At 36.4% G+C, this 12,556-nt stretch overlaps 1 long non-coding RNA gene across 1 annotated transcript; it reads right to left on the bottom strand.

Moving 5' to 3' along the window:
- Positions 1–582: 582 nt before the first annotated feature.
- Positions 583–2,034, bottom strand: LOC112715560 (uncharacterized). Its single transcript, XR_003159832.3, has 3 exons — positions 1,874–2,034; positions 1,246–1,771; positions 583–791 (listed from the first exon to the last, which is right to left on the bottom strand). It is a non-coding gene; the product is annotated as an uncharacterized lncRNA (long non-coding RNA).
- Between the last annotated feature and the right edge of the window lie 10,522 nt (positions 2,035–12,556).

The following is a 12,556-nucleotide window of genomic DNA, read 5'->3' as shown; positions in this document are numbered from 1 at the left end:
TTTTTTTGGGTATTTACGGCGGTTTGAACCGCCATTATTACTAAGAACAGCAGTTTCTAGAAACAACGTAATTTTGGGCGCCATTCTGATTATTACGGCGGTTTTCTGAAAACCGCCGAAATTTCCTTGGTTAAAATGGCGGTTTTCGGATAGGTTAAAATGGAGGTTCAAACCGCCATTATTTCCAAATAAAATGGCATTTTTTTGTTAGTTAAAACGACGGTTCAAATCGCCGTTATTTTTAGGGTAAAAACGGCGTTTTTGGTTGGTTAAAACGGCGTTTATGAACCGCCATTTTTACCTTGACAGAATGGCCTTTTTAGTTGGTTAAAATAGCATTTTCAACCGCCGTTTTTACCCTGACAGTGGCATTTTTATTTATTAAAATGGCGTTTAAAACTGCCAGTTTTATCGAGTTAAAATGGCGTTTCACTTTTAAAATGGCAGTTACAAACCGCCATTTTTATCGGCTAAAAGTGATATTTTATCATTTAAAAAAGTAGTTTTAACCGTCGTTTTTATCATGTTAAATAAATAATTTTTTTGTTTAAAAGTTCACAATAACAAGAAATCATAACCGATAAACAAAATATTACGTAATTCATAAATAAAGTATTAAACATAACATATAATTTTTAGTATTAAAAATCAAAAGTAGTAACTCCAATACAAATAAAGTATTAAATATAACATTTTTTAATTCTAAATAAAGTATTAAATATCAAGACACTCCTTCTCTTCAAACCATTCCTTCCTTGAGAGTTCCAAACGTGGATCTTCTTTAGGACCCTCTTCATTTTGGAATCATCAAAAACAAATGGGCATTGCCAAGTCAGAACACTTCTACTTTTGATGTATTGCTACTAAATATTTGGTAAAATAATTTAAAAAAATTAATTAATATTAACCAAAAAAAAAACTGCTTCTTTAACATTACTTAGCAAGAATTTATGGGCTTAATTACCCTCATCTTATGACAAAGCCTATCCAAAAGCCGAAGAGTAAAGGCAAAAGGCAGATAAGAGTAATAAAAAGAAGGAAATGTATGGTGGAGTTTTCTTCATGTTTGCTTGCTGATTTAGTTTGATCGATGACTAAATAAACTAATCTCCAGAGATGATTGAATTGAAAGCAACTAATATTAATAAGATGTGAAAATATAGCTTGGCACAGAAAGCACAGAGAAGAGGAGATTAGTTAAGTTAAAACGTTAAAATATAAATTACTAGAAACATGTGAACTTACATAAATTCTTCGTTCGTTGGTTCCATCATTGATAGGAATTAGGGAATACTGATGGTATTGAGAAATTGTTGATATTCTTGATTGTGAGAAACCATGGCATGGTTTAGAGCTGCTTCCAGCATTGCTAAGCATGCGGTTAGAAGAAATATCTATAGGGGTAGCAAGGACTACGGTAGTTCCAATTCCACCAGCTTCTAGAAACTTCCACACCACAAGTTTCAAATCCAAAGCAGAATCAGCACCTGTGCCGCGTGTTGTTCCCCTTTCCAAATTGACTGACAACTTCTTCGATGGAACAAGCAGTGTGTATCTTGAGGAGCTTCAAAGAGCTTGGGAAGCTGATCCTAAAAGTGTGGACGAATCTTGGGACAACTTTTTCAGGAACTTTGTTGGCCAAACAATCAAGGAGAGTATGAAATTGGTTAACCTGGAACTAGTATTGCTACCTTTTTTGGTCAACACCCAACTCATCTAATGCTTGTATTTTGTTTATTTTAATCCCTGGAATATACTCCATTGTAAGCATCTGTGCCGAAAGAAAGAGTAAAAATAGATAGATAAATAAAGTATCAAAAGTAAAATGTAAGTTATGCAATTGATATATTTCTATGTAAAATCAAGGTTAAACCTGTGGTGTGGTATAATCCCAAATGATTGCATGAACTTTCACATAATCCATGTTCTTAAAGTTATTTGCAAACAGTTTTGCATTAGCAGCTTCCTTCGTGTAATCACTCTCTTGAAAAATGTTAATTCATGTTGCATTAACAACATCAAGACATATGCAATCATACTGTAGCTAATCAGTCTCTTTATCAGTGTTCTTATGTAATATTATCGACTAAATTCACTGCAAAAGAATTAAAAAATAGCATGTAGATTCTTCAGTTGATCTCAATTAACTTATTCATGAAGCAACTTTTCAGGATTTAATCATATTATCACCTGAAATAAAATGGCTGTGATGCACCACTATTTCGTGGTACATTTTGTGCTTAATTTAGGTGGATTTTTTCCACTTTTCCCACATTTATTCAATAAAATGGAATGGTTTCATAATTTTCTCCTAAATTGTGCTTAAGTGTAAAAACATGATTTTTAGGACTTTAATTGATTAATTTTGATTCACCTTTGATTCCACTAGATTCCTTGATATGTTTGTTAAGTGATTTCAGGTTGAAAAGGCTAGGGATGGAACAAAGGAATGAAAAAAAAAGTATGCAAAATGGAGAAATCATGGAAAACAAGGGATTTGGGATGCATTCATCGACGCGCACGCGTGAATTTGAAGTTGCATGGCGACGCGTACGCATACATGACGCGTACGCGTGGATGGAAAATTGCCAAGCGACACATACCCGTGACTCACGCGTACGCATCGATGCTCGCACGTGACTTCATTAAAGTGAAAACTCTGGGGGCGAATTCTGGGATTCCCAGGCCCAAATCCAACTCACTTCTGAGCCTATTTCATGCAGAAATCAAGAGGAGTCAAGGGGGGAAGTGATAATTAAATTTTGGAGGGAATGCTTTAGGATAGTTTCTATAGAGAGAAGCTCTCTCTTGTCTCTAGAATTAGGCTAGATGTAGATTAGAAATTCTTAGATCTAGGTTTACTTCATGCTTTGATTTACTTTTCCTTTATCAATTCTTGTTCTTCTACCTTTGCTTTCTTAGATTTGTGATTTACTTCTTGTAATTCTTTACTTTTATATTGATGCACTCCTCCTTCTTCTATTTTCCTTTTAATGCAATTTTTGTTCATGTTGCTTTGATGTTGATTTGAATTGTTGTTATTAATTTCTTGCAATTAGTAGTTATAGATCTACTTTTCTTGCAATTTCACCTTGCTTTCCTTTTATGCCTTCCAAGTGTTTGACAAAATGCTTGGAAGGATGCTAGAGTAGATTTTTCTCCTCTTGACTTTGGTTGAGTAATTGGAGACTCTTGAGTTATCAAACTCTTTTGTTTATTAATAATTGAAAGTTGCTAGTTGATTTGAATTCCACTAAATCTAGTCTTTCCTTAGGAGTTGACTAGGACTTGAGTAATCAAATTGATTATTTTCACTTTACTTTCCTTCATAGTTAGAGGTTGACTAAGTGGAGCAATGAACAATTCTTGTCACAATTGAGGAGGATAATGAGGATAGGAATTCTAGTTCTCATACCTTGCCAAGAGCTTTCTTAGCTATTAGTTTAATTCTCGCAATTTACTTCTCTTGTCCCTTATCCAAAACCCCTAAATACTTGTCCCATAACCAATAACAAGAACACTTCCCTATAATTCTTTTGAGAGACGACCCGATGTTTGAATACTTCGGCTTATATTTTTGGGGTTTGTTATTTGTGACAACCAAGTTTTTGTATGAGAGGATTCTTTGTTGGTTTAGAAACTATACTTGCAACGAGGTTTCATTTACGAAATTCTATACCATCAAAATATCACTCATCAAAATGGCGCCGTTGCCGGGGAATTGCAAATGTGCGCTTGTTATCGATTATTGTAAATATGTGAATATTGTGAATATGCTTCCTTGTTAGTTGTTGCTAGTTTTAGTAGTTTGTTTTCATTATTTCTTATTAGCTTTTGATTTTATTTTGTCTCGCTACAATGAATTCTCATCCCTTTGGTGCTCTCTAAATCAATCTAACTCCTATTTATACACTTTCTATTTTTTATCTTCAGAATTTGGAGTCGGCTTTTCAAATTGGTGAAGAGGTGGGTCCAAATTGGTTTTTAATTGAATTTGAACCAAGGGACACCTCTCAGGGGAGTGCTCGGTTAACTAAGGCAACGCAGTGCTATCAACGTTGGCGCAGGCTTCGAACTAAGCCTTCCTTCATAGGCTCGATTACTTATTTCAACGTAGCGCTACTAGCTTTGGGTGGGACTCCCCCTTCGAACCATGGTGGCCTCCTTTTGGCCCATTTACTCATGAAGCATAGCGCTCAGTGAACTAAGTTCATGTAGCGCTCTCTCTTGCCTTGGACAAGGTCCCCATTTCCTTAACATTGCGCCTTGCTTTTTTTCATGAGGAGCCCGATAAAGTTAACAAAGTTAACCGAATGCTATTGATTTTGCCTTGTTTTCTTTGGTTCCTTGTAGCGCTTGGTTAAATCACCCAACATAGCGCCTCGGCCTTGCTCCCTTGGCTTTGGACTAGCGCTCAAATAGAGAGCGCTGCGCTTAATAAGAGAGCGCTGCTCCCTTGCTTTCTTGATGCCCCTTTGGTGAGCGCCACGCTTTTGTGTCTTGGGTCACGCTTTTCAAAGCGTGGCCTAAAGTCCAAAGTGTTCTCTAACTTCAAAAGTGGTGCCAAAATCCCTTTTTCCACCATTTCTTCACCTACAAATAATCAAAACAACCAATCAAATCATCTCCGATTTCACATGGTTTCTAAATCATTCAAAAACCAACTAATTCTAGCTTAAACCTTATGATTTTGTGTCAAATAATTAATGGTTGATTGAATTGACATAACCATGCAATTTCACTCCAAATTACTTACTTATAATGCAAGGCAGTGCATAAAACCTAGTGAAACAAGTGAAAAATGCTTGAAAAGCTAGCATAAGATGACTTGTCATCAATTCTCAAAGTCTTTTGTTGATTGACAATTGGAAATCGCTAATTAACTTGAATGCCACTAAAGCTAGTATTTCATTAGGATTTGACTGGGACTTGTAGACAAGAGCCAATTCTATCCACTTAACCTTCCTTCATAGTTAGAGGTTAACTAAGTGGGAGCAATGGATAATTCTTGTCAAAATTGAGGATGATAATGAGGATAGGACTTCTAATTCTCATTCCTTGCCAATGGCTTTCTTAGTTGTTATTTACATCTCTTGTTTCTTACTACAAAAACCCCAAAACATACTTTCATAGCCAATAATTTAGCACTTCGTTGCAATTCCTTGTGAGATGACCTGAGGTTTAAATACTTCGGTTTATTTTTATGGGATTTGTTCTTGTGACAAACAAATTAAATTTTGATTGAGGATTATTTGTTGGTTTAGAACTATGCTTGCAACGAGATTATTTTTGTGAAAATTCTATACCGACGAAAATCCGACATCAAATTTTTGGCGCCGTTGCCGGGGACTTGCAATAGTGTTATGTTATTGGCTATTGTGAATATGTTCATAGTGTGAATATCTTGATTTTTGGTTATTTTGTGATTTTTCTAGTAATTAGGAGTTTGCTTTTTGATATTCTATTTTTTAATATCCTCTTTTCCATATGAATTCTGATACTTGTGGTTTCAGATATGGTCATGAGTATGTTGTAGGTAATGGAAACTTTAATGATGGCTCACATTATGGGAGGGATGAATTCTTGAGAAGGGAGCCACATCCATATGAGCAATCATCATGGCAACCTCCTGAACCAAGCTACTATGATTGCAATCCCTCCTATGATGCATATCATTCCAATGGATATGATGGTTCCTATCATGATTATGCTACTCAACCACCATCATTCCATGCACCATTCCAACCACTATATTCTCAATCCACATCCTATTTCCATCAATCACCTCCACATAATCCTAATCCATATCCTCCATATGCACACACTTATAACCATTATGAACAAGCAACCATAGAACCACCACCACTTCAATATCACTACCCTCACATTCCTTCTTTTTCCTCCAACGAAACCCCTATGGATGATACACTTGGTATCATTACTCAAGAGCAAGAAGAGCTCCAAACTGCACTCATTAGTTTCACCTCCACCATCCAAGAGCTTATATTCTGTATACCTCTATCTTTTACCAACAACCAAAACACCTTCCAACCTCCAAGCTTTGATGAACCTCCTTTCCAATTACATGATGAATTCTCCTTTCCATCACAACACTCCATGGAAGAATATCCATGTCCATCAATCCAAGAGCAATATAATCTTACTTATGTTAGAAACGTGGAACAAGAACCAAAGGATCGTCTCAAGGAAGCAATGGATCGGGTCCAAAAAACCATCCGTCAAAAGATGGACTCATGGGATTCATGCCACAAGCAAAGCAAGTCCACAAATGATTGTGGAGAAGCAATCGAAGAGAGGAGTACGAGGGAGATTTTAGAGTCTCAACTTGAGAACAAGAAAATGGAGTGTGTTTTACAACAAGTGGAAAGGATGGAGATTATTGAAGAAGACGAAGTGGAAGAAGACCTATGGGAGGTTGAACAAGAAAGAAGCTCCATCATTGAAGACAACTCTACACTAAGTGACAATGGTGATCTTGTTGAAGCTTCTTCCATTGAATGTGAAACCGATGTTGAGGAGGAATGTGCACAACCTCAAATACATATTTTGATTAATAAGAAAGAGTTGGAAGAAGTTAGCCAGAAAGAGCAAATTGAAGAAAGTTGTCAAAAGATGGAAGTCATCAAGGAAGAGCTAAAGGAAGTGGAGTGTACAATGTCAAGACCATTGGATATCTTTTCTGCTAAGTCACCATCCAAATTACAAATTGAGTGGGTAATCATTTCATCCTTTAATTTCATTGGCCCATGTCAATATGCATTGTTAGAAACGGATGGTCAACTTAGAGCTATGTGTTGGTTAGAAAGTAGAAAAGAGTTGGATGATGGAAGGCAACAAGAATCAAGGTGCATAGTGGAAGGAAGCTCAAACTTTAGGATTCATGGTTAGAGTGAATCTCAATTCAAGGAAATTAGGATGATGAGTAGGAGTTACAAGAAGAATTCAATAAGTTTGTCACCCAATTGGAAGCTTGAAGATCAAGAAGAAAGGGGGTTGACAAACAAAATATGGGACCCCGGAATATACATAGATAATCATCAACTTTGGGGCCTTGGTACTTGCTTGAGATCTCTTGGTAGCTTTGATGAGTGCATAATTTATACGCTTTTTGGCATTATTTTTAGGTAGTTTTTAGTAAGTTTAAGCTACTTTCAGGGATGTTTTCATTAGTTTTTATGTTAAATTCACATTTCTGGACTTTACTATGAGTTTGTGTGTTTTTTTGTTATTTCAGGTAATTTCTGGCTGAAATTGAGGGACTTGAGCAAAACACTGATAGGAGGCTGACAAAGGACTGCTGATGCTGTTGGAATCTGACCTCCCTGCACTCAAAATGGATTTTATGGAGCTACAGAACTTCAAATGGCGCGCTCTCAACGGCGTTGAAAAGTAGACATCCAGAGCTTTCCAGAAATATATAATAGTCCATACTTTATTCGGGAATTGACGATGTAAAGTGGCGCTCAACGCCAAGTACATGCTGCTGTCTGGAGTTAAACGCCAGAAACACGTCACAACCCGGAGTTGAACGCCCAAAACACGTTATAACTTGGCGTTCAACTCCAAGAGAAGCCTCAGCTCGTGGATAGATCAAGCTCAGCCCAAACATACACCAAGTGGACCCCGGAAGTGGATTTATGCATCAATTACTTACTCATGTAAACCCTAGTAGCTAGTTTAGTATAAATAAGACTTTTTACTAGTGTATGAGTCATCTTTTGGCCATTCGGTCTTTTGATCATTCAAGGGGCTGGCCTCTCGGCCATGCCTGAACCTTTCACTTATGTATTTTCAACGGTGGAGTTTGTACACACCATAGATTAAGGGTGTGGAGCTCTGCTGTACCTCAGGTTTCAATACAATTACTATTATTTTCTACTCAAGTCTCTTTTATTCTTATTCCAAGATATATGTTGCACTTCAACTTGATGAATGTGATGATCCGTGACACTCATCATCATTCTCACCTATGAACACACGTGACTAACAACCACTTCCGTTCTACCTTAGGCCGGGCGCATATCTCTTAGATTCCCCAACAGAATCTTCGTGGTATAAGCTAGATAGATGGCAGCATTCATGGGAATCCGGAAAGTCTAACCTTGTTTGTGGTATTCCGAGTAGGATTCCGGGAATCTGGAAAGTCTAACCTTGTTTGTGGTATTCCGAGTAAGATTCCGGTATTGACTGACTGTGACGAGCTTCAAACTCCTGAAGGATGGGCGTTAGTGACAGACGCAAAAGAATCAAGGGATTCTATTCCAACCTGATTGAGAACCGACAAATGATTAGCCGTGCTGTGACAGAGCATATGACCATTTTCACTGAGAGGATGGGATGTAGCCATTGACAACGGTGATGCCCTACATACAGCTTGCCATGGAAAGGAGTAAGAAGGATTGGATGAATGTAATAAGAAAGTAGAAATTCGAGAGGAGCACAACATCTCCATACGCCTATCTGAAATTCCCACCATTAATTTACATAAGTATTTCTATCTTAGTTTATTTATCTTTATTTTCTATTTATTCCATTAATCAAATTTAAACCAATAATCCAATTATACTTGAATCCGCCTGACTGAGATTTACAAGGTGACCATAGCTTGCTTCATACCAACAATCTCTGTGGGATCGACCCTTACTCACGTAAGGTATTACTTGGACGACCCAGTACACTTGCTGGTTAAGATGAACGGAGTTGTGTCCACACATAATCAATATCCATCAAATAAATCTCATGCAAATACAAAAAAGGTCACAATTTCGTCCACCAAGTTTTTGGCGCCGTTGCCGGGGATTGTTCGAGTATGGACAACTGACGGTTCATCTTGTTGCTCAAATTAGGTAATTTTCTTTTCAAAAAAATCTTTTTCAAAATTTTTCTTTTCTTTTTCGTTTTTCTAAACTTTATTTTCGAAAAAAATTAATAAAAATCCAAAAAATCAATAAAATCATAAAAATAAAAAATATTTTGTGTTTCTTGTTTGAGTCATGAGTCAATTTTTAAGTTTGGTGTCAATTGCATGCTTTAAAAATTCTTCTTGCATTTTTCGAAAATCTCATGCATTCATAGTGTTCTTCATGATCTTCAAGTTTTTCTTGACAAGTCTTCTTGTTTGATCTTGATGATTTCTTGTTTTGTGTTGTTTGTTATTTTTCATGTGCATTTTTCGTTTGTTAGAGTCCATGCATTAAAGATTTCTAAGTTTGGTGTCTTGCATGTTTTCTATGCATAAAAAATTTTTCAAAAATATGTTCTTGATGTTCATCATGATCTTCAAAGTGTTCTTGGTGTTCATCTTGACATTCATAAGTGTTCTTGCATGCATCATGTGTTTTGATCCAAAATTTTCATGTTTTGGGTCATGTTTGTGTTTTTCTCTCTCATAATTAAAATATTCAAAAATAAAAAATATCTTTTCCTTATTTTTCTCCAAATTTTCGAAAATTTGAGTTGACTTAGTCAAAAATTTTCAAAATTAGTTGTTTCTTACAAGTCAAGTCAAAATTTCAATTTTAAAAATCTTATCTTTTCAAAATCTTTTTCAAAAATTATATCTTTTTCATTTTTTTCTATTTCTCGAAAATTTCAAAATTCTTTTTCAAAATAATTTCAAAATCTTTTTCTTTTCTTTATATCATATTTTCGAAAATTAGCTAACAATTAATGTGATTGATTAAAAAATTTGAAGTTTGTTACTTTCTTGTTAAGAAAGGTTCAATCTTTAAGTTATAGAATCTTATCTTGTAGTTTCTTGTTAGTGAAGTAAGTAATTTCAAATTTTTGAATTAAATCTTTTTATCTTTTTATCTTTTTCAAAAATTTTATCTTTTTCAAAATTTGATTTCAAAATATCTTATCTAACTTCTTATCTTCTTATCTTTTTCAAATTTGATTTTAATATCTTTTTCAATCAACTAACTCTTTGACTTTTTGTTTGTTTATTATCTTTTTCAAAATCACCTAACTACTTTTCCCTCTCTAATTTTCGAAAATATCTCACCTCTCTTTCAAAAATTCTTTTTGTTCTAAATTTTAATTTTAATCTTATCTTATCTTTAATATTCGAAAATTACTAATCCCTTTTTCAAAATTATTTTCAAAATTTCCCCTCTCTTTTCTTATTCTATTTAATTATTTATTTACTAACACTTTTCTTCACCTCTCTTCATCTAAAAATCCGAACCCATTCTTCTTCACTCTTATCCCCTTTCTTCTTCTACTGACATAAAGGAATCTCTATACTGTGACATAGAGGATTCCTCTTCTTTTCTTGTTTTCTTCTCTTTCATATGAGCAGGAACAGGGAAAAAGGCACTCTTGTTGAAATTGATCCTGAACCTGAAAGGACTCTAAAAAGGAAACTAAGAGAAACTAAATTACAACAATCCAGAAACAACCTTTCAGAAATTTTCTAACAAGAGAAGGAGATGGCAGCCGAAAATAATAATAATGCAAGGAGAATGCTTGGTGGCTTCACAAAGCCAACGTCCAAATTTGATGGAAGAAGCATCTCCATTCCTGCCATTGGAGCCAATAACTTTGAGCTGAAACCTCAGCTAGTTGCCTTAATGCAACAAAACTGCAAGTTTTATGGACTTCCATCTGAAGATCCTTATCAGTTTTTAACTGAGTTCTTGCAGATCTGTGAGACTGTAAAGACGAATGGAGTTGATCCTGAAGTTTACAGACTCATGCTTTTCCCTTTTGCTGTAAAAGACAGAGCTAGAATATGGTTGGATTCACAACCCAAGGATAGCCTGGACTCCTGGGATAAGCTGGTCACTGCCTTCTTGGATAAATTCTTTCCTCCTCAAAATCTGAGCAAGCTGAGAGTGGATGTTCAAACCTTCAACAAAAAGATGGTGAATCCCTCTATGAAGCTTGGGAAAGATACAAGCAGCTGACCAAAAGATGTCCATCTGACATGTTTTCAGAATGGACCATATTAGATATATTCTATTATGGCCTGTCTGAATTTTCGAAAATGTCATTGGACCATTCTGCAGGTGGATCTATTCACCTAAAGAAAATGCCTAAAGAGGCTCAAGAACTCATTGACATGGTTGCAAACAACCAATTCATGTACACTTCTGAGAGGAATTCCGTGAATAATGGGATACCTCAGAAGAAAGGAGTTCTTGAAATTGATGCTCTGAATGCCATATTGGCTCAGAACAAAGTGTTGACTCAATAGGTCAACATGATCTCTCAAAATCTGAATGGATGGCAACATGCATCCAACAGTACTAAAGAGGCAGCTTCTGAAAAAGCTTATGATCCTGAGAACCCTGCCATGGCAGAGGTTAATTACATGGGTGAACCTTATGGAAACACCTATAACTCATCATGGAGAAATCATCCAAATTTCTCATGGAAGGATCAACAAAAGCCTCAACAAGGCTTTAACAATGGTGGACGCAACAGGCTGAGCAATAGCACGCCTTTTCCATCATCTTCTCAGCAACAGACAGAGAATTCTGAACAAAATACTTCTAATTTAGCCAATCTAGTCTCTGATCTGTCAAAAGCCACTTTCAGTTTCATGAGTGAAACAAGATCCTCCATCAGAAATCTGGAGGCACAAGTGGGCCAGCTGAGTAAGAAAGTCATTGAAACTCCTCCCAGTATTCTCCCAAGTAATACAGAAGAGAATCCAAAAGGAGAGTGCAAGGCCATTGATGTGATCAATATGGCCGAATGCACAAGGGAGGAGGAGGACGAAAATCCTAGTGAGGAAGACCTCCTGGGACGTCCCTCAAGCAAGAAGGAATTTCCTATTAAGGATCCAAAGGAATCTGAGGCTCATATAGAGACCATAGAGATTCCATTAAATCTCCTTCTGCCATTCATGAGCTATGAAGACTATTCTTCCTCTGAAGAGGATGAATATGTGACTGGAGAGCAAGTTGCTCAATATTTAGGAGCTATCGTGAAGCTGAATGCCAAGTTGTTTGGTAATGAGACTTGGGAAAGTGAACCTCCCTTGCTCCTAAATGAACTAGATAACTGGATTCAGCAAACTCAACCTCAAAAGAAACAAGATCCTGGCAAGTTTATAATACCTTGTACCATAGGCACCATGACCTTTGAAAAAGCTCTATGTGATCTAGGGTCAGGGATAAATCTCATGCCACTCTCTGTAATGGAGAAGCTAGGGATCATTGAGGTACAACCTGCCTTGTTCTCATTACAATTGGCAGACAAGTCATTGAGACAAGCTTATGGAATAGTGGAGGACGTGTTAGTAAAGGTTGAAGGCCTTTACATCCCTACTGATTTCATAATCTTAGACACTAGGAAGGAAGAGGATGAATGCATCATCCTTGGAAGACCTTTCCTAGCTACAGCAGGAGCTGTGATAGATGTCAACAGAAGTGAGATAGTCCTTCAATTGAATGGGGACTACCTTGTGTTTAAGGCACATGGCCATCCCTCTGTGACAAAAGAGAGTAAGCATGAAGAGCTTCTCTCAGTTCAGAGTCAAGAAGAGCCCCCACAGTCAAACTCTAAGTTTGGTGTTGGAAGGCCA

Source organism: Arachis hypogaea, chromosome 10, assembly GCF_003086295.3.
Source record: "Arachis hypogaea cultivar Tifrunner chromosome 10, arahy.Tifrunner.gnm2.J5K5, whole genome shotgun sequence".
NCBI lineage: Eukaryota > Viridiplantae > Streptophyta > Magnoliopsida > Fabales > Fabaceae > Arachis > Arachis hypogaea.
Note: the sequence above shows the minus strand (reverse complement) of the source record. Positions and strands in the feature narration are given on the sequence as shown.